The sequence below is a fragment of the Ambystoma mexicanum genome, chromosome 8, assembly GCF_040938575.1.
Source record: "Ambystoma mexicanum isolate Mex_15411 chromosome 8, UKY_AmexF1_1, whole genome shotgun sequence".
NCBI classification, from domain to species: domain Eukaryota; kingdom Metazoa; phylum Chordata; class Amphibia; order Caudata; family Ambystomatidae; genus Ambystoma; species Ambystoma mexicanum.
The window spans coordinates 1,130,705,872-1,130,730,281 of NC_090929.1; the positions used below are offsets into that span (position 1 = coordinate 1,130,705,872).

Here is a 24,410-nt window from a genome sequence, read left to right on the forward strand (position 1 = left end):
GTGGCATTGCTGTTCATGCAGGCTTCACTCTATACTAACTTGGGCGGTTTTTCATGTCGACTGTCTAACCTGTTGTGCCCAAACTACCCACATCTCTTACCCCACAGTGAGGTTTTTCCACACTGCTGACTTTGTGTGGGCTTACATAGTACGGAAGGGACGAACCCCTACTCACCAGGGACTGGGGGAAGTTCACGAAAATGCAAAAAGGGAGGTATCCCTAGTGGATATACATCCAAGCAAGGTCATTAAAGCACTTTCACCAGAATTAATCTACCGGAATGATCAGGTATCTCAAAAGATAAAGCGAGATCATTGTTTTCTCATCATACATTTATTTCCACACTATGTACGTGTTCATACTACATTTTTCTTACACTTATGCGAACATATTCAATTTACAATTCTACTCAAAATGATTCACATTAGGCATTTGGAGTTAATGTTGCTTTTCTTGATGTGATGTGTAATTGCAAATGCCTAATGTGAATCATTTTGCGTAAAATTGTAAATTGAGTATGTTCATTTAAAGTGTAAGAAAAGTTTAGTTTGAAAACGTACATAGTGTGGAAATAATTGTATGATGAGATACCTGATCATTGAGGGAGATTCATTTTGGTAAAAGTGTTTTGACTGTTTTGAGCCGGTCAGATAGCACAGCGATTAGAGCGCTCCCTTTGTGCAGAGCATCTCGGCAGCAGAGCGGGACATTTCGGCGCAGCCGGTTCGGTGCGGGCCGATTTGGCGCGGCCAGTTGGGCACAGGAGCCGGTTCGGCGCGGCAGCCCGCGCCGAACTGGCCGCACAGAAATGTCCTGCTCCGATAGGCTGAGTAGTGTGGGCTCCCCCCTGCTCTTATACCTGACACCTGTTACCTGTGATAATGAAATGAATAGTACAGACCATATTTTTGCTTTGTGGAAAAATTGTGGCCGTAGGCCCTTTTATTTTCTCCAAAAATTAATGCCACACAATAATCATGACACCCAAACATCATTAATAATCGCTTTTGGGCACATCGTGTCCAGGGGTTATGGATGCCGAGCCTTCCCTTAGGTTAGTTTTCGTTGTCCTGTGGCATCCCTTCCTGGACACGTGCCGCCCGCCGCCTACGACTTTCATCTACCATGTACCGATGACGAGTACTTGGCGTTCTTGATCTTGTTCCTTTTTTTTTTTTTTTATTATTTTTTTTTTTGCCGGGTGGGATGGGTGGTGAACGTTTCTTTTATCCCCCTTTCTCAGGTCCGGGGAGCTTACCCGAGTGAGGTGAGCTCCGGACCTGTTTGTGTTTACCTTGGTTTTTACCGGGGTATTTATCCTCCCAGTCCCCTTTGTTGTGTTGTTGGGGGCCGGGCTTCCTGCCCTCCCCTGCTGTTTTCCTTTCGCACCTTTTGGTGCGCTCCTCCGGCAACGCTGAGGGTGGGGGCGCCGCTTTGGCTGCCCCTCCCTCTGTGTTTCCCGCCGTTTGGCTCCCCCACCCTGCGCCTAACCCCCCAGGCCCTCCATCGTGTCACACTTTGTATGGCACGGGGCCTGGGGCATAGGCTGAGTAGTGTGGGCTCCCCCCTGCTCTTATACCTGACACCTGTTACCTGTGATAATGAAATGAATAGTACAGACCATATTTTTGCTTTGTGGAAAAATTGTGGCCGTAGGCCCTTTTATTCTCTCCAAAAACTAATGCCACACAATAATCATGACAGCCAAACATCATTAATAATCGCTTTTGGGCACCTCGTGTCCAGGGGTTATGGATGCCGAGCCTTCCCTTAGGCTAGTTTTCGTTGTCCTGTGGCATCCCTTCCTGGACACGTGCCGCCACGCCTGAGGGGGTGTTGCCTAACCCGCTCAGGACTCCCCCAAACAGCGAACATATTTGCAACCACGAGCTGCCAATGCTTGAAAGATGTTGTCCGTAAATCTGCCCATCCCTTTATTGGATAGGTGCACCCCATCCCGATGAAACCACTCTGGGTCATTATGTGATAGCCCATGCCTTATGAAATGGAGACCCGTGCTCCTACAGTATTTTTCTACAGATTTGTTTAGCTTTTTCCGCGCTGTCTCAATGGCCTGCCTTCTGCGTGCCCCATACCAAATTCTGCGGGTAATTATCTCTGACATTAAAATTTCCGTTTTCCACCAACAGTGTGCTATTGCCCTTAAGGACTCGCACATGTTGCGCATCAGCTCGCCCCTATTTGTTTTAACCAAGTCATTGCCCCCGAGGTGGATGACCAGGTATTCAGGGGGATCCCTGAACCCGATCAAATCCGATAGCCGGTCGTGGATGTCCTCCCAATGCATTCCTGGGAGGCCACACCAGGAAGTTATTGTCCGTTTAAAATGCAAACCTTCTCTGAAATCCTCGATCCACCTGCCTGCACGCGTCACGAATGAATGGCCAACTATCCATGCCGACTTGTAGGGGGTCTCATCTGCGTGGGTGGATGGGAGATGAATTATATCAAATATTCTCGCACATACCTTTTGAAACATTGTGACTTCCACCCCCCAATTTTCTTTACTCCTTTTGCCCCTAGCCCTCCTACCCATGCAGAGGTGGCCGCCCCTATCCTGAAGGAGTGGGTTCCAAACTCGGATGCGTCCCACCCTGCTTTCGCTATGGTTTTCTTTAGTACGGCTTGGAATTGATATCTGCTGAGGGCTCTGCCGTCTCTATGTATCAATAGCTGCCCCCCAACTTCAGGACGCACTTTGAGAAATTGCTCGGTAATGCACCTGGGGCAGTGGTCCCTTTCTTTAATACAATTTAGCTCAATTGTTCGCCCCTTCCCTCCTTGGTCCGTTTTTGATCTCCTTAGTATTATGGACATACCCTTAGAACATATGCTGATGTCGCTCCTTGCTAGCCCGTCTCCCGCCAACGTGTTACTTGCTACAAGCTCCCCGACTCTGAATGCCCCATAGTATGCCAATGCGAACGCTGCCCTGAACAGCATACTCTCATAGCTGTTGCTACATGTGCTATGCAATAGCTGCAACAATTTTACTACTTTCAAAAAATTCAGGGGCCTCCTGCTGTCTGGTTTCTTTCCTTCTAGCCTAGACCACCCCTTCATTGCATATTTTAGACGAGGGCTCGATGTCGGGTCTGCAAACCCAGCCACCTTTGCCGTATAAGCGACTGCAGCCAAATGTGCTGCCGCCCAGCTTTTCCTCTTCCCCTGTGAAAATGCACTCCCCAAGAAGTCACACAAATTGAAAACAGTGATATCTCCCACATCTTTCACTTTTGATTCTCTCAACACATTATTTACATATTTTTTATATTGCTCACCAGTTTTGTATGTTATGGCGTTTCTGGCCAATCTTTCCACAACTTGCTCCCTTGGGCCTTCTTCCTCTTCTGAGTCAGCCTCGTGGCTAACCGACCCTTTTCCCATGCCTCCAGCGGTACCCATGCCTTTTTTGGCGTGGGCGTTTTCATCCTTCTTGCATCTGGCCGTAGTTCCCTGAACCTGCTCCACTGAAAACGAGACAAGGCATCAGCGACCATATTTGCTTCACCGGCGATGTGTCTCGCCCTTATGTTAACATTATTATTCAGACAAGCCAGAGTTATTGCCCTCATTAACTCCAAGACCAGCGGACAAGAAGCGTTTCCGTTATTTATCACATGCACTACCGCCATGTTATCTGACCATACGTTTAACTCCTTGCTGCTTAGTTTTGCTTCCCATGCACACAGTGCCACCCAGATCGGAAATAGCTCTAAAAGTGTAATGTTACTTGTCCATGTAGCCTCATGCCACGCCTCTGGCCATCTTTCTGCGCACCATTCTGTTTCCAATATTGCACCAAAGCCAAAACCACCCGCTGCATCCGTGAACAACACCCTTTTGCTTTCCTCGTTTACAGGTGTGCGCCAGATCACTGAACCATTGAATGCTTTTAAGAATTCTGCCCAAACCCCCAAGTCTTTCTTTATTGCTCCACCGATCCGCACCTTGTGGTGCCCCACCTTAGCACCCTTTGTTCTTTGCTCGACCCTTCTCTGGAATATCCTGCCTTGCGGTATGACCCTCCCTGCAAAGTTCAATTTCCCTGCCAGTGATTGCAACTCCCTTACTGTGGCCTTGTTCCTCCCTTTCAGATCTGTGATTGTACCTAGCAAGTCCGCCACCTTCTCCTCCGGGATCCTGCACACCCCGACCCGTGAGTCAATTTCGATGCCTAAAAATTGTATCACTTGAGTTGGCCCCATTGTTTTTTCTTCTGCAAGCGGAAAACCCCACTCTTTTGTTAGTGCCGTGAACTTCTTCAGGGTATTTTTACACAGCTCGGAACCTTGTGGACCCACGAATAGAAAATCGTCCAGGTAATGGACTACCTGTGCTCCCTTCATTTCTTTTGTAAGAGCCCATTGCAGGAAAGAGCTCACTTTTTCAAAGTATGCACAAGAAATGGCGCAGCCCATAGGGAGACATTTGTCCACAAAGTATTTGCCCTCCCAGTGCATGCACAACCATCTCTGTGATTCGCTACTCACTGGCAATATGCGAAAGGCTGACTTAATGTCTGCTTTCGCCATCCAAGCTCCCTGTCCTGCTTTCCTGACTAACTGCACTGCTTCCAGGAAATCTGAGTAGTTTACTGACGACGCCTCTTGTGTGATGCCGTCGTTAACCGAGGCCCCTGGTGGATATGAAAGGTGGTGAATCAGCCTAAACTCGCCTGCCTCTTTTTTTGGGACCAATCCCAAAGGCGAGCATATAAATTCTTTAAAAGGAGGAGAACTATACGGGCCTCCCATCCTCCCTAGCTCAATTTCTTTTCTGATTTTTTTGCCCACCAATTCCTTATTTTCTAAAGCAGACTTCAGGTTTTTTGGAGTGTTCTAGGAGCCCTGACCGTTAAACGGTATTATGAAACCTTCTTGGAAACCTCGCCTTATTGTTTCTGCTCCATCCTGGTCTGGGAACACCCTTAGCCACTTTTCCATATTCTCGATTTTCACTGGTGAGGCCCCTTTCTCTCCTTTGCTCCTAGCTCCGTTTTTCTGGTACCCTGTACTTACTGGTCGCTGCTCTGGTGCATTTGGTAGTAATATGTTCTCCTCCGCAATTCTCGCATCTGTGATTGAATTTGCATTTCTTCCCCCAGCTGCATGGTATTCCCTTCTCAAAGTTACGGCATTGTGCTGGCTCTGATTTTTCCGTCCCGCTACTCCCTCTACCACCCCCTTGTGCTGTCGGAGGTATGTTGCTCTGCCACCCTCTCTGTGCCTCGTACTGTCTACTCCGAAAATTCTGCTCCCTTGCTCTGTCATAATAGTTATCGTATCTCCTGTTGTTGTATCTGTACTCGCCTCTATAATCGTTCTGGCCATACTGTTTCCTATAATAGCTCCCTGCATTATACTGTTCCCTGGTATCCCATTTCTCTTTTAGTACGTTAAATATGTATAGATTGTAATTTTCTTCATCCCACCCTATATCCGGGAAGCAATCCATTTCTTTCCTGAATTCATGGTCGTATTCCTTCCATGCATCACCCCCAAATGCTTTGTACACCCTCAAGACTCTCTGTTGATATGTCACTAGTGATGGGCCGTCCTCGGGAAATTTCTGCAAGATGATTGAGGACATTATCTGGAATGCTGCTGTCCAATTATCAAAATTCCTTGACACAGCTGTTCTTTTCAATAAGCCCTTCTCATCCTCTTTTATGTCTTCCTTTGATACATCATGACCCCTTTTCTGTACGTCTAACAAGGAGAAGATATCTATCAACTCTTTTCTCCATATCTTCTCCTTCACTTTGTCGCTAATGTACCAGGCTTGTACTCTTAAGGACCGCCCTTGTGCATCCTTGCCCATCGTGGGCCTGCCATATTTGGTCATAATTGTGTTAGGTTCTGTTGTTTTTACTATGGCGGGCCCTACCATAGCTACTGGAGTGTCGGTAGGTGACCCCTGGGGACCAGGAATTTGAGGAAGCCCCTGTGAGATAGGAACCCCGCTGTCTGTTAGCCCTTGCTCACCTGTCCCCAGATCTATACCTGCCTTATCCTTTTTTTGTTTTTCCTTACTTATAACCCCCTTCTTTTTTACCCATGCTTGAAGGTGATCCCTCTCCTCATCTTCGCTACTTTCTGTATCAGATGCCACCCTTCTGTGCTCTTTTATTCCTCTTTTACTGGCTCTGGGCGACTTACCCTGAGCCGTGATACATGCATTTAAGACTTTCACCATTTTGTCAATATTGTTATTCAATTTTACGATACCTTTCTTGGTTCCTTTCTTCCGTTTTATTTTTGGCATCTCCGGCTGTTGTGATTCTCCTGTTATCTCTCATAACCTCTTTTGGCCTTGAGGTATTGCAGTTTCTTCCTCGCTGCCACCAGACTCCTCGAGCAGCAAGGGCGACATTGCCCTAGCCCTTTCTTCCGTCTGCACCACATCCGGCACCCATTGTGCCCCATACTCTTTTTCTGCCTTTTTAGCCCATGCGCTGAATTCCTGTGCTCTTTTTGCTCTTTCTTCTGCCATTTTTGCCTTTTTCGACATTTCCTTCCAAGTTGCTGACCCACTGGGATTGAACCCCAACCTTTGTCCTTTTTATTTTGCCTAAAATCTATTCCCTGCTTCCAGGATTCAATTCAGTGTTGCTGGCGTGATTTTTTCAAACGTCATTTAAATATCTATTCAAGAAATCCCAATGCCAAAATTCGACTCTAGTGGGATCCGAACCCACCACCTTTGAAAAACTTAATTCGCAAATACCGACGTGCCAACCATTGCGCCACCGCGCCTGATACTTATTTTTTGACTACCGAGCTCTTGCAGGCTCATTCGCTTCACAGCTGCCCTCTGCGGGCGTTGCCAGCCGTGCGCGCCGTGTTGTAGCCCCACCCCTTTCTTGTCATGTGACCTTTGCCGGCTCGTGTTTTGTTCCGAATGAAAATACCCGATCAGGGTTTAATACGCGGGCCTCGAATTCTTTGCCCTGCCTCCTGTAGCCCACGCCGCGTCCCGAAGATCCACCGATCGGGGGATTAGAGCGCAAGCCTCCTGTAGTGCACGCCCCAGCACTTGTTGCTTGCTCAACTGGTCCCCTCCCTCGTGAACTCCGACGCCGAACTGCCTTTGAAGCCCGAGCCGCTTCCCTGCTCCTCTGGCGTCCTTCCTCCTGAAGCCGAGCTGCCTCCTCCGATGCCTCCGACGATCCTGCTCGTCCTCCGGCTTCCTTGCAGCAACTCGAATGAAGGATGACTGAAAGGGAAGAAGACGCAGAAAACGGTAAGCCCGCCGAGGCGAACGTTTCTTTTATCCCCCTTTCTCAGGTCCGGGGAGCTTACCCGAGTGAGGTGAGCTCCGGACCTGTTTGTGTTTACCTTGGTTTTTACCGGGGTATTTATCCTCCCAGTCCCCTTTGTTGTGTTGTTGGGGGCCGGGCTTCCTGCCCTCCCCTGCTGTTTTCCTTTCGCACCTTTTGGTGCGCTCCTCCGGCAACGCTGAGGGTGGGGGCGCCGCTTTGGCTGCCCCTCCCTCTGTGTTTCCCGCCGTTTGGCTCCCCCACCCTGCGCCTAACCCCCCAGGCCCTCCATCGTGTCACACTTTGTATGGCACGGGGCCTGGGGCATATGGAGACCTCAGGGAGAGCGGCTATCAAGTTTTCCAGGACTCAAAGGCGGAGCGAGTCTGCAAGCATCGCACCTGTAGCGAGCCTAGTCCACGTTGCAGCATTATTGCAGGGCTATGTGTTCGCTCTGTCCCTGAAGCTGTTCCACCTTACCGCTCATATGACCTACACATGTGCTGCATAAGATAATGACACGAGGCTTCTCTCCACAAAATACAGAGAAACCACCCCCAAACAATCGACCATCCCAGAACAGTCCTCTGAACGCACACGTGTTTCAGTGCACACATACGGGTGTGTCTATATTATGCCCAAAGTTGCCCAGCATTTATTGTTCGTTGGCTCAATGATGCCTTCTAGTATGTGGTGCCGGTTGCCTTAGCCCACTCGGCTGTCTGTGTCAGACCCTGGCACTGGACCTGCAGTGACCCGCCACCTGAGCTAGATGGGGAAAGAGAGCCCCCGAGTGCGCACTGGAGCACTGGAGAGAATTCCACGGTGCGCCAAAACATCCCAGCGCCAAAACATCCTGTCGCCGAACTGGCTGCGGCGAATCAGCCCGCGCCGAACCGGCGCCGCCGAAACGGGGTGTACCGTCCAGGCAGGGCCAGTCTCAGATTTTCATCATTCTGATGTCAATAAATGAACACCACACACCGTGGGTATGCCTAAGGGTTCGTAGAGCTATATAAATGCAAATTATTATTATTATTAATGACCCTGTTTAGATGTATATCCACTAGGGACCCCTCCCTTTATCTTTTTGTGACTTTGTGTGGGCTAACAGCTTAGCTTGTGCCCTGCAGTCAGCGTGTGCGCTTCCGTATGGTACCGGTGGGGTGCTTGTATTTGTGGCATATTTCTGCTAAACAGTAAGTGTTGCAGTAGTGCTACTGGCTGCTGGCTGTGAGCCGCTCGTCGTGTGGTGGTGCGAAGAACGGCACGATCAGTGTTATCTTCAAGTCATCCTTATGTCCTGAATCCTCGGTATTGCAAGACGACATGGAGCAACACAGGTTCGATCCCTGGGTCCGCGCTTAGAAATCTCTGGGTATTAAGCCCGTTATAAATAACCTATCATATCATAATCCTCACTCACAGAATAGTCCAGAAGAGAGGCACTGTGGTTGCATAAGTCGCCTTCTGGGGATACATTAAGCCATGATGATCTTATCAGGCACCCTTTACTGGAATATTTTCCCTGGTGGGTGCTCTGTGTTTTTCACGAAGAGCCACACTCATGAGCCTGGATTGTTTGCCCCTGGGTTGACAATGCTGGAAAAAGCAAGGGCGATAGAAAGCCGGCATCTGGAGGACATGACACATGCTGATGCTCTGGGAAAAGCAATACATTAAGAACATATTAGCAAAGCACCCAAAAACTGTACCAAAGTTAAACACACTACTTTTAGCATTAGCACTGATTCAATGCGTTTAATGGAAAGGCACACAACAATCTTACTTTACTCTGTATTTTTTGGAGGTCCTTTTTAAATCTCAAAGCCCATATAATAAAATTGTTGCTGCCGTCTCAACTTTGGTATTGGATCTGGAAGCTTGAAGTGGGCCACCTTCATCTCCACACACCAACAGGTATATGGGCAAAAGGGGAAAGGGAACACAAAAAAGTGTGTTCATTTTTTAAGCTTCAATATGTAAGACAAAAAGTAAGATAAACAATCATAAGGTAGTAAGTCAAATATTAATAGGCAAGCACAAAATGATAAGCACTTAATGTTTAAGAGCACAAAAAATCAACTTAGGGGAACCCTTCTGCGATTGTGATTGTGTCTTGTCTTTCCTCCTGCATCCAGGGCCACCTCAGTGTCTGTGGGAGTAATAGTCATCCAGCTCATTGCCACGCACTGCACAGCCCCCACCCCCGTTTATTTTTTTATATATGTATATAGCGCCAAAGCCTGCAGGCATCAATGCGCACAAAAACAGAGGGACCTCAAGAGAACAGGAGAAAAACTCATAAAATAACTGATCCAATGTCAATGTAGGGAATTTCCAGGAGAGTCAAAATAGGTAAGGACGACTATTCAAACGGGAATGTTTGTAATCGTTTTCTAAAAAGATGACAACGTTCTTCCAACCGTAACTTGATCTGAAGAACATTCCAGGCTTGAGCCGCAAGAATAGGGAAAGAACATCTTTAACCTCAAGTTTGTTTGTATTTAGGAGTATTCAGAAGACCACTCGAAATGGTGCAGAGCAGTCTAGAGAGAATGTATAGTTTCAAAGGCTTTATGAGGTAATTAGGTGCATCCCTATACAGGCATTTATGAGCCAGAGAGAGAGCCTTAAATCTTACTCTAGCTGGTACTGCTAACCAAAGAAGCTTCCTTCTTGCATCCAAATTATGCTGTGATTTAGGAAGGTCACAGATGATGCGAACAGCCTCAGTTTGCAATACCTGAAGTCTATCTAGCCACTCTTATTTGCTTCAATCATCAGGGCGTTGCAATAATCAATGAGTGCCATTATAATGGACCTGACTAAAGTCTCTGTTTTTTAATGACAGAAGGGGTGTGATGTTTCTTAATACTCTTAGATGGTAATACGAGTTATAAATGCTCCTGTCTACCTGTGCCTCTGAGCTCATTGATGCCTCCAGATAGACACCTAGAGTCTATCTAACACCTTGTTTATGACTCCTATGCAATTGCCTTCAATATTCAGGAGCTGAGTGTCATCCGCATAGTTTGTGAAATGAATTCCCATATATGTTAGTAGGTCACACCTGAGTCTAATGTACAAATTAACCAAGGTCGGCGACAGGCAAGCTCCTTGCAGGACTCTGCAGTGTATTAGCTCAGCTGCCGAGTCGGCGTCTCCCCAGCCGAACCTAGAGGACCTATTGCTCAGAAAAGAGCAAACCCAATTTATGACTTCCTGAGAGCAGTTACTTGTGGTCTCAGAAATGTCCAGTAAGCACCTGTGGTCCGGCAAATCGAAAGCGGACAATAAGTCCAAGAGAATCAGCAGCCCTGACCCACTTCTCTCCATAACCACCGACATATGAGTCTGGAGGCCCAGGAGGGTGCTTTCGGTACCATCACGTACTCTGAAACCTGATTGTTTCTGGTGAAAAATACCTGCAGTTTCTAGATCTTGCTGGAGTTGAACAGTTGCTGCCTTGTCTACGATCTTCAGGAGGAATACTGTATTGGTAATTTGGCACAAGTTGTTTAAATACCCTGCAAGGGATTTCCACTTTATACTGAATCACTGCAAGTGCCCCAGGACTCGTCCCAAGGGAGCAGAGCAAGCAAAGTGGGATTTGGCAAGGCCTCAGTGTTTCTTAAGGGATGGGCCATTGGGGATCAATAATTGCTGCAAACATATTTGCCTGTGAGCGGGTCTTGGCTCGCGTAAGTGGTTTCCTGGCGGGCAGTTTACAAACGTTTGTAGATTCATCACAGCATTTTGTTGGTGAGTTCTTTCCATGAAAAAACAGAAGTGAAATTGACGAATTTCACCGATTTCACTGCATCATCTGTAATTGTACCTACTCCTAATTAAATGTAGATTCAAATAATGCTTTTTCATGAAAGCTTCTTTTGACAAACCTAACTCTGGAAACCTTTTTGACAGTTTATATTTTTCAAGGTTCATTATTTTTTTAAGAGAAAAGAAACTAGCCATTGCTACCGAATTTCTGTAGATTTATTTTTGTGTGTCCCTTGTTTAAAAATGTTTTTTCATTTATATATTTTATTTATAACTTTTATTTTAAATGCATTTTTTGTTTTGATGGCAATCACCCCGGATCTCCCCTTCTTTACACGGCGTGGAGGATTCGCCTTTATTGGCCGTTTGTTGTGCATTTTATTTGTTTATTTATTTTTATTTATTTATTTATTTATTTATTTATTTATTTATTGTGCATTTGTAAGACACTTATACAACAAGAAATTGTGTTTCGAAGCGCCAACAGGGCAAAGGGGATGGAATAGGGGGAACAAAAGGCAAATAAAATAACAATGATGAAAAAGACAGAGGCGGTCCTACTAGGCTTTGTGAACATTCGGAACGTGCAGGTGCAGAGAGAGAGAAGGGACGAGGGAATGGGGGTAAGTGCTACAGGTTCCACAGAGGGGGAAGTGCCAGAGAGTCAGTTGCAAGGCAACAGGTAAGTGCCTGCAGACACCACTAGGCAAAGAGTGGTCACCTGCCAATACAATAAATGCAGGCCTGTGCGACAGCACAGGACAGTGGGAGCCAAAAGGCAAGTGCATGGGGAGGGCGGAGGCTGAAGGCGATTGGATGGAAGGCCAGGACACATAAGTACCAAGGCCACCAATCTCAGCAACTGTGGGGTTTAGCATGGGAGGGAGAGGGGGAAGGAGGAGGAGAAGAGAAGTCTTGAGGAGTTTGCCAAATTTGAGGTGATCGGCTCAAGATGGAGAGGAAGGGGGAGGCTGTTCCAGAGGAGGGAGCCAGCCGAGGAAAGAGATCGACCACCCGCTCACTGCTTAGAGAAGTGCTTGACATGCAGAGAGTGGAGCTAGAAGATCAGAGAGATCTCGGGGGAGAGTATTTGGTGTGGGAGCAAGTTGTAGATAGTGTGGTCCCCGGCCCCAGACAGCCTTATGGATGATGCAGAGGGATTTGAATTGGATCCTTGCAGCAACCGGGAGCCAGTGGAGAGATTTTAGGGCTGGAGTGATACGGATCATGTTCCAAGTGAAAAGATCTTTTCAATAAAACGTCACTTTAGAACGACCGTTCTGTGACCGCTGTTGGGGACAAGGTGCTCCTATCCCACCCCCCCTCACCATTTCCCACTGTGTCTAAAACCAGATGTAAGCTAAGAGGGGAGAGACCTCCACCCCTACGGTACCCGATCGCATGATATAACATAGAAATGTACCTGTAACACCTGAGCCACAGGCAACTAATGAACGCCATTTTGTATTAGAGCAGGTGCCATCTTCTAACTAGGCCCAGAAAATCATCCCTCTGCAAAACGTAGCTCTTCCCATCCCCAACAACTCACACAGCGCAGAAAGCCCAATCCCCACCATCTCCCTGCCTTGCCTGAGACGTACGAAGCTTGTTCCCACAAATGTCCAATCATTTATTGTTGCAATTATCCTGCATCACTTCCTCAGATTATGATCACTGCAGAACGTAAGATCATAGCCAGCCCCTAACACAAGTGCCCATCCATCTCCACGAAACTGGCCATGCCCTTTCAACTCCATCCCCGACAGGTCAAGCCCCACCAGTCCTCGACCCCTGACCCTCTTTCATGCTGAGACCCAACAGACCACCTCACGTTGGCCATTCAAAAACACCCACCTCAGGCCTAATCGTAAAACCGCAGTATATCCTCCTAACAGTAACACACGCCTACCTATATCAGGAGATTTCAAACAAAGTTGCTGGCAGGTCAATCCCCTGAGGTGGGCATCTGGGTGCTGGGATAAACGTATCAAAGAGAACCTCGAGTGAAAAGGTTGGAATGCCAACATATTAGCCCATTCGACCTAACTACCTGTATTCATGCAAGATTTTATGTGGATCATTATTTTGGGATTATCAGTTTCTGTTGTCTAGTTTAGTCAGATAGTTGTACTGCACACCTGAACTGACGTTCACACTGTGGAGATGAGCCCAGCAAACCCATGTGTGCCAGGAGCGACTGGGAGCAACAACCAATTATTTATACGTTACGTCATCAATGGGTGAGATCGAGTGGAATGGGAACAGCGGGTGAGTTAGAGTCAAGAGATGCAAGCAGTTCTTCACAGGTGTTCAGGCGAGCAGTTTCCGTGCCTCTGGATGCTCGAAAGCTTGATAGATGGTTGTGTAGGCAACCAACTAGCTGAATATGCTGGGTTAGTTGGGGGAAGACCAACTTCTCCAGAGGTTTCCCAAGGAGGGGTGTGATAGAGATGGGGTGGTAGTTAGCCTGACACAAGGGGTCGTGGAAGGCTTTTTCAGCAGGAGGTGCTCAAGGGAGTGCTTGAGGGAAGAGGGGAAAGACCCAGTGGCAACAGAGTGATTGCAGAAATCAGCAAGTGCAGGGGCAAGTGATCTGGTGTTGTCCTTTATAGTTCTGGAAGAACAGGGAGAGACCTGTTTGGAGGAGACCTTCATAGAGCAGACAACTCTAGTGACCTCATCCAATGTCATAGGCGAGAAGAAGGAGAGAGTGGATGAGGGAGGATTAGAGGCCCCGGGGCGGCAGGGGGGATGATAGGAGGGGAGGGGAAAGAGGAGGAAGAAAGAGTGCTCAGGATGTCCTGAGTTTTTGCATTGAAATTGGTGGCCAGTGCAGTGCAGAGGGCCTGGGATGGAAGAGGCGAGGTGGAGACTGCAGAAGGATTTGCTAGTTCCTTGCAGATTTTAAAGAGTTCAGCCATGTTGTTGGCTGAACTCTTCAGAGACGCAGGCTGGATGTGAGCCCTCTTCTTGGATCAAATGGAGAGACGATATTGCATTTGGTGAAGGCGTCAAGCCAGTTTGTCAGAGGATGAACTTGAGGTCTGCAACTGCTAGATCAGAATTGTATCAAGTGTTACGCTTGGTGGCATGTTTCAGGCGGATCCTCATGATTGGGGCAAGAATGTCGAGAGTGTTGGTGATGGAGAGATGGAGATTGTTGAGAGCGGAGTCAGAGGTAGAATCTGCAGTGGGAGGAGAGGTGGGATGAAGGTGGAACCCAAGGCAGCAACTGGCACTAGTTTCATTGGGCAGATGTCTACAAACAAGGTTGGCAGAGCTGCGGGGGATGGAAGGGGTCGGAGGGCTGAGAGGACCCAGGTGAGAGGGGAAGAGGGAGTGGTCTGTCCAGGAGAGCGGCATGGAGAGTGGGGGTGGAGAGCAAAAGATCAGTATGGATGAAGGCAGCTGAGTGGGTAGGACTAGAGGGCAGAATGCAGCGGGTGAGAGAGGTGCAGAGGTCACGGAAGAGAGTGGAAGCCCTGATTGAGGAGTCAAGGTAGATGTTTAAGTCACCCAAGAGTTTAGAGGTAGATATTAGGAGAGAGGAGGAGAACTCAGCCCATTAAGAAAGGAACAGGGAGATTGAGCCAGACAGCCTGTAGATAGTGGCAATGGTCAGGGAAGAAGTAGGAGAGATGCCCATCTTGCAGAGCAGCCTCTCAAACGAGTAGGGCTGTGTGGGTATGAGGGAAGAAGGGACCCACTCAGGGACGATCAAGGCAACCCCAGCACCAGCACGGTTAGGGTGAGGCTTAGAAATTATCTAGGGAGAAAGGAGTCAAAAGCAGTGACTAAGCTGGCATTGAACCACGTCTTGGTAAGAGCGAGGACATCGAGGTCAAGGAATTTGAGAAGGAGGCAGATGTCGGCAGAGTGTTTGATAGCGAGCATTAAGCATGGCTAGATGAAGCAGGTCTTCACCTTTAAAGGTATTCCAGGGATGGGTACAGGGGCGTGGAGGAGGAGGGGCAGAGAGAGAGGAAGGAGGAGCAGCAAGTGTAGGAAAGAAGTTGAAGAGGGACTGTAGGCAGCGATCATAGAGGCGGAAATTGGGTTGAGGACTGTGAGCCATGATAGTTCCTTTGCGATAGACATTAATTATACACTAGAATGATGAGAAGCCCACCAAGAGTACTTCCCATCTAGTGCCACCATTAATGGGTGAGGAAGCAAAAGGAAAGAGAGTGGAGATCAGACGAGGAGTCCAATGATCTAGAAAGGGGACAGAAAAGAGGATATCAGTAACACTCTATCTAGAAGTTGCGCTGACGTAGGGGTCTGCGATGGGTAGACCAGGATTAGTGGCCAGGAGGTATTTTTTAAACTTTTTTCTTCCAGGCTTCTGGAGAGAGGGAGGATATGTGATAGCTAGCAGTTTGAATGGATTGGGTTGATGGCGAGTGCATTATAGGTGGAGAAAGAGGTGAGGATGGAGGATAGAAGGAGAAGACTGCAAGACAGAAATAAAAACTCATGAGGTGGCCTAACAGCCGAAAAATGTTTAAGGCACCCAGATGTAAGGCACACCAAAATAAGAAATTTTCAGGGAGTGCATAGATGCAGTACAGAATGGGGTGCAGTGATGTCAAAACACACTTAAGGTCGAAATGTCCAGAGAGCGGACAGATGCAGTACAGAATGGGAGTGCAGTGATGTAAAAACACACCTAAGTTCGAAATTCCAAAAAGCACACAAATGCAGTCCAGAATGTGAGTGCAGGGATGTGAAAAACACACGTAAATTCGAAATTCCAGAAAGCAAAAAGGGGGTGCAGTAAGGCACGGTGAACAGCAGAAGATGCTTTAACAGCTAGGTCCAACATTTATACTAGCCCACGAGTGTGCAGGTTGTAAAGCATATCTAGGTTGATGCAATGTCAAGGCATAGAATGTATGAATTACATAGAAATATAAACCATGCTATGTCTTCCGATAGGGGCCGGCCTTTTGGTATTACGCCATTCCCTATTTCAAAACAATGGGCCTCATTACGACCCTGGTGGCAAGGCAACAACGGCGCTGGTAGTGCTACCGCTGCCGTCGTTGCATCATCGCCTCATTACGAGTTCTGCTCGCAGGGCTGCCCTGTATGCATGGTCAGACCAGACGTGCAGAGCGGCACCTGCTAGCAGAACAGGATGCTAACAACGGTCCCATCATTAACTGAACCGTTGTTGGCATCCTCCCCATTCCCATTGAGCCCTATGAGGGCTCAAATGGGAATGGGGACGTACCGGGTCACGCAAATGGGAATTACCGGGCACGCAAAGGTCGGAATGGCCCAGTAATTCCCATTTTTTCAGGACCCAGACCCGTGTTTGGGGGTAGCCATGCCTCTAAAAACGGCATGGCTACCTCCAAACTCGTAATGAGGCCCAATGTTGTTTTAGGCACTATTTTCACAAATTACGTTTTTGCTCAGCTTTGAATGTGTTAAGCTTTTTTCTATATATTTTTAGGGGGCTTTGGTTTCAGGGTTTTATCTTTCAGTTGTCGCACCACAATGAGATTATGTTCAGGGTTTTATCTTTCAGTTGTCGCACCACAATGAGATAATGCATTTGTTGAAGAAAACATTGGAAGAAACATTTTGTAGGAGACCGCACTTGATGAAAAATTACAACAACAAACAGATTTTTCCGATTATTTAACGAATGAATAAAGGATTAAATAAACAATCAAATATTTGCAAAGATCAGTGTTTCAGAGACCATGTCATCGTGAGCTTGACCTGAGACACTACGGTGGTTGTGTGTGTGCCTATAATCCATTAGTATTTGCAATCAGCATGAATTCTGGGAATGAGAGTTGCGAACAGCTTGTGGTGTAACTTAAATTCGGAACGGACGTCTGTCGGAAGCGGCTGTTGGACGCAGCTGTGCGTTTAGTGAGCATACATCCCACAGTGCGGCTTGACGGGCCTTTTTCGTAAGCGCGATACGCGTTACGTGCAACGCACCTAAGTTATTTCCTCTGCTGCGAGATTACGAGGAACGCTCGTAGGAGGTGCAGTGGCGCGGAGGATCGAGGCAAATCAGCAGCCTCGGCAGCCTCAGCAAACACAGTGACCTGACTCGTTGTCTGGGCCGAACCCGCTGGTCCAGCTGTTTGTTTCCCACCGGCTGGACCTGCTGTGCCTGTTTCTGCCTGAATTGATTTAAACGCGGGTGGCATCTAACTCCGAACGGGGGTGAGTGATTCCATTATCTTTATATATCCGCCCACTTATTTCATTTGTTTCTCCTTGCCTCTGGCACCTTTGGCGTTTTACCTCCTCTGCCTCAAGCAAGGGGAAAGCGGTGCAGGACTTGTACAGTTAACTGTTTATAGTTAACATTCTTCTTTTACCAGTTGGAATCTGCAGGTGGTGTCTGCAGTTAATAGTATTGGCCCAACTGAAATTTAACATTGAGCGCCTGATATTTTGCTGTCAGTCGGCTGTCTGAAACAAATTTAGAAATTTCACTTACCTGCTCATTTAATTTATATTGCGTTGGAGAGTGACTGGGGGGGTATTGCCTTTGAACTCTCCACCAGCCTTCGCATTTGAACACTGTGTGCGAATTCCTCAGTGGTGTCGGAAGTGCTGCTACATCACCAGGAACCTGTGCTTATTTTACCCTTATGCCGGGGAAAGTGGCAAATCGTGGTTAAGGGGTGACCCATGGAAAGAAACCATATGGGCTTCGATCAGCAAATTTGCCCTCTACCCCGAGGTGACATCCCTAAACAAGGATGCTGGTTCCAGAATCGGGGTGAGCTCTATGGGAGTGCAAACCCTTCCCACAGGCCCCTTGATGCATTTTTGAGAGCCAAATCTCTGCGCCAAGATACAGGCATACAACCTGTGGAATTGCCTGTGCAAAATCTGGAGGTAAATATTAGCTACCGTCCATTGGATCTTGATAATGATTCCTTTCTACAATTGTGTTACGCCTTACAGGATCATTCATCAGCTCTTGTGGATAGAGGAGGGAATGAAGCATCTTCTGACAAAGATTTCCCTGCACCATCAACTGTTGGGGAACAAGAGGCAAATGTGGTGTTGGAGTCATCTACTATTGCGTGCCTCGCCAACCAGGGGCCTCAAATTAAAACGGTGCCGTCAGTGGCTCTAGATGCTTCAAAAATTGAACTATGGGGTCCAGCTATGACTGCTTCACTGGGGGACAGCAGACTTTCGGCAAGTCCTAACCCCGTGCCGGACTCGGCAAGCCCCATCAGTGAGTAGCTCCAGGTAGACTCCAGTTCACATGAGACATCCAGTATCGCTCAAAATAACGGAATATTGACCTTTGCAGTAAAGATCTTGTTAAAGCTATGCGGTACTATTCATGAAGATCTGAAATTGCAAGTATCCGCTATTGCAGCATTACATAGCCATTTGATTTTCGTTGAAAAGCCAATACTGAAGTTAAAATTGGATTCTTTGCCAGGAAATGCCAGCAAACGGGGTGGGGGGGCGCTGTTGAGCAGCCCAGAAAATGGCTGCTTAGCGTCTGAGCTCCGTATCTGCACGCCCGGATCCGACTGATATCGGCACTTCTCCTTCACATCCATTCACTGGACTCCCACGAACCGTTAACCAGCAATCTCCTCTACATTTGCCCGAAGTTTGGAGGAAAATCGGAGCCCAGAATCCTTACTACGGCTGCCGGTGTCTACCGCGGCTGGCGGCCTCCACTCCGGCCCTCCCTGGCGCCGTCGCGCGGCTGCCTTCTGTTTCCCTTGATTGGGACCACCGCCTGGCCTGCCCACCGTGCGCTGCTACCTACAAGCATCCTGTGCGCTTCCTGGTCTTGGGATTCCGCCCGCCTTCGGTGCCTGTGAAGTGGGACCTCGAGCCCTCCATCGCCCGGGCTGTGAGCGGACTTCCGGCCGACCAACGCAGCTGTGCCCAGGGCTGCTGGCGTTACAGCGGGGCTCCTTGACTTTTGGTGCCCACCTCACCCGCCCACCCGCATCGACACGCAAGCGTGGCCCCCCGGGCCTGAAGACGTGTGAACCGGGGTGCCGCGCTGTGTAGTCCTGCGGCGTCGCACAGGACCTGGAGCCGCTGCTCGGTGGGGGGCGATCTCCCCCCCACCCTTGGCTCTTGTTTTGGTTGCCCCAGACACTGGAGTGGCGACATCCGGAGCCGCGGGCCGCGAACTGGGCCCCCCCGCGCATATAATCCTACGAGCACAGGCCCATCAGCGCGCCCCCCTGCCTGGGGCCTGCGGCGCTACCGGTGACCAGTCTCCGCCTCCACACCTCATTGACGCTCCATCTGGATCTCCCTCAGTGGAGGGGAGCTGCCCTCCTGGGCGTGCTGCTTAGCGGGCGGACATACGGGTCTAGCCACCCCTAAGGCTGCAAGGTGGGTGACGCAGGCTCTTCTGCATCTCCCTGCTGTATCCTGCTGTGGTCCCCGGCCCACCCCGCCACTTGCACTCTACCCAGAGAGTCTGGACAAATTCAAGCGTTAATACCTGCATGGGACTCCTCACCGCTCCCCCCCTGCACTCGCTGCTCAGGTGCCCTGCGGCCTCCTCTGACCATCCTTTGGAACCCACTGGTGCATAATTCCCTTTACAATCTCAGAGGCGACCGTCCGCGTGCCCCACTGGGGGCCCCATGCAATGAAGCACTGAGAACTCCTGCCATAGTTCCCTGGCTCTGGGGGTGCCATATAGGAGGAATAGCCTCACCTAATCAAAGTATACAGCTGCGAACAGTACCGCCCCTTCATCCTGTTTGCGACCCAGTACCCAGCGTACCCACGCATACTCTGAGGCGACCCTGGTCTAGCGGGGCACGCTTAACTCCCCCCAGCCTCCTCCATCCACGGGACCTGAGACCACCACGAGACACCCGCAGAGCCCGGTAATATACAGCCCCCCCCGGCTACACCTGCTCATTGCTTCTCTGATACTGGGATCTAGCGGCGAACTGACCTTCTCGGCCCTGGCGAGCACTACCGCTGCCACCAATCCAAGTTAACTACACGTCAAAACCGCTGGCCCACCTCCACCCTCCTTCGGGGGCCCTAACCTGCACCCGCCACCTACCCCGCCGGGTTGGACACGGTTCCCCACTATGGAAATGTCTAACAGGTCGCGCTGCACCAACAAGGTAGGCACCATGGATAAGTTCGCCAAAGCGACCCCCAGGGCGGATCAGCTGCCCTCCTTGGCAGCACAGGAGGAGAGCGAAGTCTTGCCAGACCCCCCGCAACCAGACCTAACTCCAATGATGGAGTCCATGGCCAAAAAAAACTTTGCAGCCTTTCATGAAAAGCTGGACGATATTAACGCTAATGTTGCCTCATTAAAGGCTAAACTTGACCAGCATGGGGCCAGGATCACAGAAACGGAGCAAAGGATCGGAACCTATGAAGACAACGTCCATACCTTGCAAAACACAGTCACTGAGCTGGTCCGCGACATGAAACAGGTCAAAGCTAAATGTGACGACCTCGAATCGAGATCGCGGAGAAATAATATACGCATAGTGGGGGTTCCTGAGTCTGCGCTAAAAGGTCGTATGGAACACGCGGTTGAACAACTCCTCAAAGATCCCAGTCCTCAACAGTCCTGTGCTCTCACCATTCTTCACAGTTGAAAGAGCACATCGCTCGCTGGCACCCCGACCCAAGCCGGGAGACTTCCCAAGGCCAATAATCGCAAAACTGTTGAGTTACAAGGACAGAGACCACATACTCCGCCTGGCCAGAGAGAAAGGGGAACTAAGGCTGGACTCTCAAATCATCAGGATTTTCCCTGACTTTTCTTTGGGGGTACAGATGGAAAGACGCCAGTTTGGAGGGGTGAAGAAAATGCTAAGAGACAGAAAAATCGAGTATGCGATGCTCTTTCCTGCTCGCCTAAAAATCACCCACCGCAACAAATTCTATTTTTTCACGGTCCCTGACGAGGCGGTCAAGTTCATCGAGGCACAAATCCCACTACTGGACCCCCCTGAGGACCCCATGGTCAATGACTAACTCCTGGGCTCCCGGGCCCTTACGCTGGACCTTGCTAGATTTGGCTATCCGGTGAACGGCCACCTGGTGGGCTGATGTATCCCCCTCACCACCCGCCTCGGGCCGGCATAGGCCAACATTGACACATCAAGAGCACGGCCCCTTGTAGGGGATGCAACCTCGGCTCACCGGATGATATCTCCACACACTGGGCCCGTCCTCTGACAGCCAAGCCGCACTGTCATTTACCACCCCAAGGCAGCAGCAGCTTAGATCTTGCCATTCTATAACACGTGTATCCTCTCTTCGTAACCTTACTCCCATCTGCCGATTCAAAATTTAATGATGTTTCATCATACCAATTGCAACAAATGTGGATCAGACGGCAGCAGCAGCCCCCACTGCAACTGCAATGCCTCCTAAAACGGAGTGTTTGTGTTTAAGCCCCAGTTGCGCTACTGTTCAAACGTCGGCGAGTTGGGGTTGGCGTGCAGTTGATCGCTCCAGGGGTGGGAACTATCACACTGCTAGTTGGTACCGGGCGGTGAGGGTGGGGGGTGGCAAAGTTGGGGAATGTTGCATTAAAAATGGTGGAAAGGTTGTGACCGGGTTTAAAGCGAGGCGTCCTTACGCCATTGCAGCGCACATGGCGGCACTCAGAGAAGGATTCTACACTAGGGATGTCCCATAAAATGCCTACATGACAATAAAGATATTATCGTGGAATGTTCGGGGATTGACGAATTTCACAAAGTCCCGTAGGATCACGACATACGCAAAGAGGCACGGTATCAAGGTACTCCTACTGCAAGAGACACACGCACTGAGACTTCTCTCATCAAATCTGGCACAAACCTGGGGCCCCAATAGATACTATACTCAATATTCCAGTCAAGTCAGGGGAGTTCCTACTCTCATCCACAAATCTATAAAATTCACACTTCATACATCCCATATTGACACAGATGGCAGATATGTGATTCTCCACTGCAATCTAGCTAACGAAGAATGTTTGCTCGTTAACACATATGCCCCCAACACAGATTCCCCCGAATTTATAGACACAATAATCGCCATCCTCATGAGATATGTGGAAATCCCCATTATATGGGGAGGTGACATGAATCTCATACTTGACAACGTCCTGGATAGAACGACCACCACCCGCAGAGCCGCATCCCGCGCTGCCAAGCGACTCCATTCACATATGGGCTCCCAGAATCTACACGATGTGTGGAGAACGCTCCACCCTCAAGCCAGAGAGTATGGGCCTCATTACACGGACGGCGGTAAGGAAATAAAGTTACTGGTAAGTGAATACCGGTAACGCTAAATTTCCTATCCAATTACGACCCAGACTTGCCTCTATTAGCGCCATCGTTAAGTACGATGGCGCTAATAGCGGCAAGTCCGTGGGCGCGCGACCCCCAGGTCGGAAATAGCGGCATGTTGATAATAGCATCCCATCACAAGGTAGGCGGACATGGTAATAGCGGCATGGTAAAGACCCCAAAACACCCTACCGCCATGGCGATAATACCGGCATCGCGAACCACCCGTTAAGAGACCTGAGCAGTCCACCTGCCACAGGTGGACACATCCAGCACAGGTGTAGGGGATGGAGACTGTGGCAGCACAAAAAGGCACACCACACCCCTTCCCACACAAAAATGCTTCCAATACTGCCCGCATTACATGGGCTGGAGGATGTGATTGTAGTGCAGCACCATCAACAACACGAAGCACAGAGGAGACGCAGGAGGAGTAGGAGTAGGAGTAGGGCAAGAAAGGCGCAGCAAGCACCAGCAGGGCACCCAGAAATACCACAGAACCAGCAGGAAGAGGACAAGAAAATTGCACATAGCCGTACCTGCGCTGTGATGGAGCAGGCATCCGGCCTCTACAACACACAGCACCGGTCCCTAAGCCTGCTGGGTGAAGCCCTCCTGTACGGCCATGACAAAGTGCAGAAGAAAACCATGGCATGTGTGTTGCGGGACTAAAATTACATCAGGCGGAATGTGACTATGCCACCTGACATGCAAGCACAAGATGAGGATGATGTGGATGGTGATGAGGATGGCTCAAAAGGCCCGCAGGGACATGCAAGTGGCAATGTCCAGGCAGGACACGATGTGCGTCAGCATCTGATGCATCAGATTGCATGTCATACAAGGTATGACTGTAATGGATAAAGATGGGTATTACTGCCCTAATGCATGTGGTCAGTCCCACAAAGAACCATCTCCCCAATACAGTACACACACACAATGATGAATACCAAGCCAGTGTAAACTTTCAAACAGTGTATTGTGAACAAAAGACAACAATAAGTGCAGGGCCCCAACTGTGAAAACACCCTTACCCCCGTACCCCCACAACATTCCCAAAATCACCCTTACCCCCCTGCCCCCACAACACTCCCAAAATCACCCTTACCCCCCTCCCCCCACAACACCCCCATGTGAGCCTCATGGCGTGAATGTGACCTTCTCCACATGTGGCACCCAGTCCTTGCTGGCCCTAATTGCCAGTGCCTGCTCCGTCATCTGGTGGTTGTGAAGTGGTGCGCCGCAGGTTGCGCAGGGACCGGCGTAGGGGGCTAGTTTGGCGTGAACTCCCAGAGGAGGTGGGGCCCGGTTCATCCTGGGTTGTGAGTGGGCATCGGCGCTCAATTGCATCTGCTATGCGGTTCATGGCCTGCCTGAGTTGGGCCATTTCATTGCAGATTCTGTTGGTGCATGCCTCCATGCCCTCCCTCGTCTGCTGTGCAAATGTACCGATGTCCTCCCTCAGGCTGCCTGTCTCAGCCACATGCTGCCCTACTAGCCCAGTCATCTCGGTCTGCCTCTGAAAGATGGATGAGAGGTCATGTCGCATGGTGGGTGCTGGTGGGATGGCTGATGCGCCTGGATCCATGGCACTTGCATCAGGTGAGAATACCTGGGGGCTCCATGGCCCTTCAAGGGTGGGGGTGGGTGATTCTCCTTGGCTACCCGGACCTGGTGACAACCTCAGGCTTGCCAATAAGGGGCGTGTTGGTCTGGGGCTCTGGCTTAGATCCTCAATGCCAGGTGCTTCCTCCTCATCCGAAAGTGGGGCAGTGGCTGCTGCCTCACCCGTTGAGCTGGTGGCAGCAGAGTGCATTCCCTCAATGCTGGCTTCACTTGCTGGGAGACACACTCCCGTGGGTGCCACGACGGCAGCAGGCATGGCCTGTGGCTGCGTGCAACTGGTGCTCCCGCTGCCTTTGTCCCTGTGGTCATGGTCACTCCTCCTGGCTGCCCTTGAGGATGTGGCGGTGTCCCCTGTGGCATCCCTCCTGGGTTTTTTGCTGGATGTGGGAGCAGGTGTGGAAGTGCGTGCCTCCTCAGTTTC

At 49.5% G+C, this 24,410-nt stretch overlaps 1 protein-coding gene across 3 annotated transcripts in view; it reads left to right on the plus strand.

Annotated features, from left to right (window-relative positions):
- The window catches only part of FRMPD2 (FERM and PDZ domain containing 2), an 878,187-nt gene that overhangs the window by 590,260 nt on the left and 263,517 nt on the right, over positions 1-24,410 (plus strand). The gene's annotated exons all lie outside the window — the stretch shown is intronic.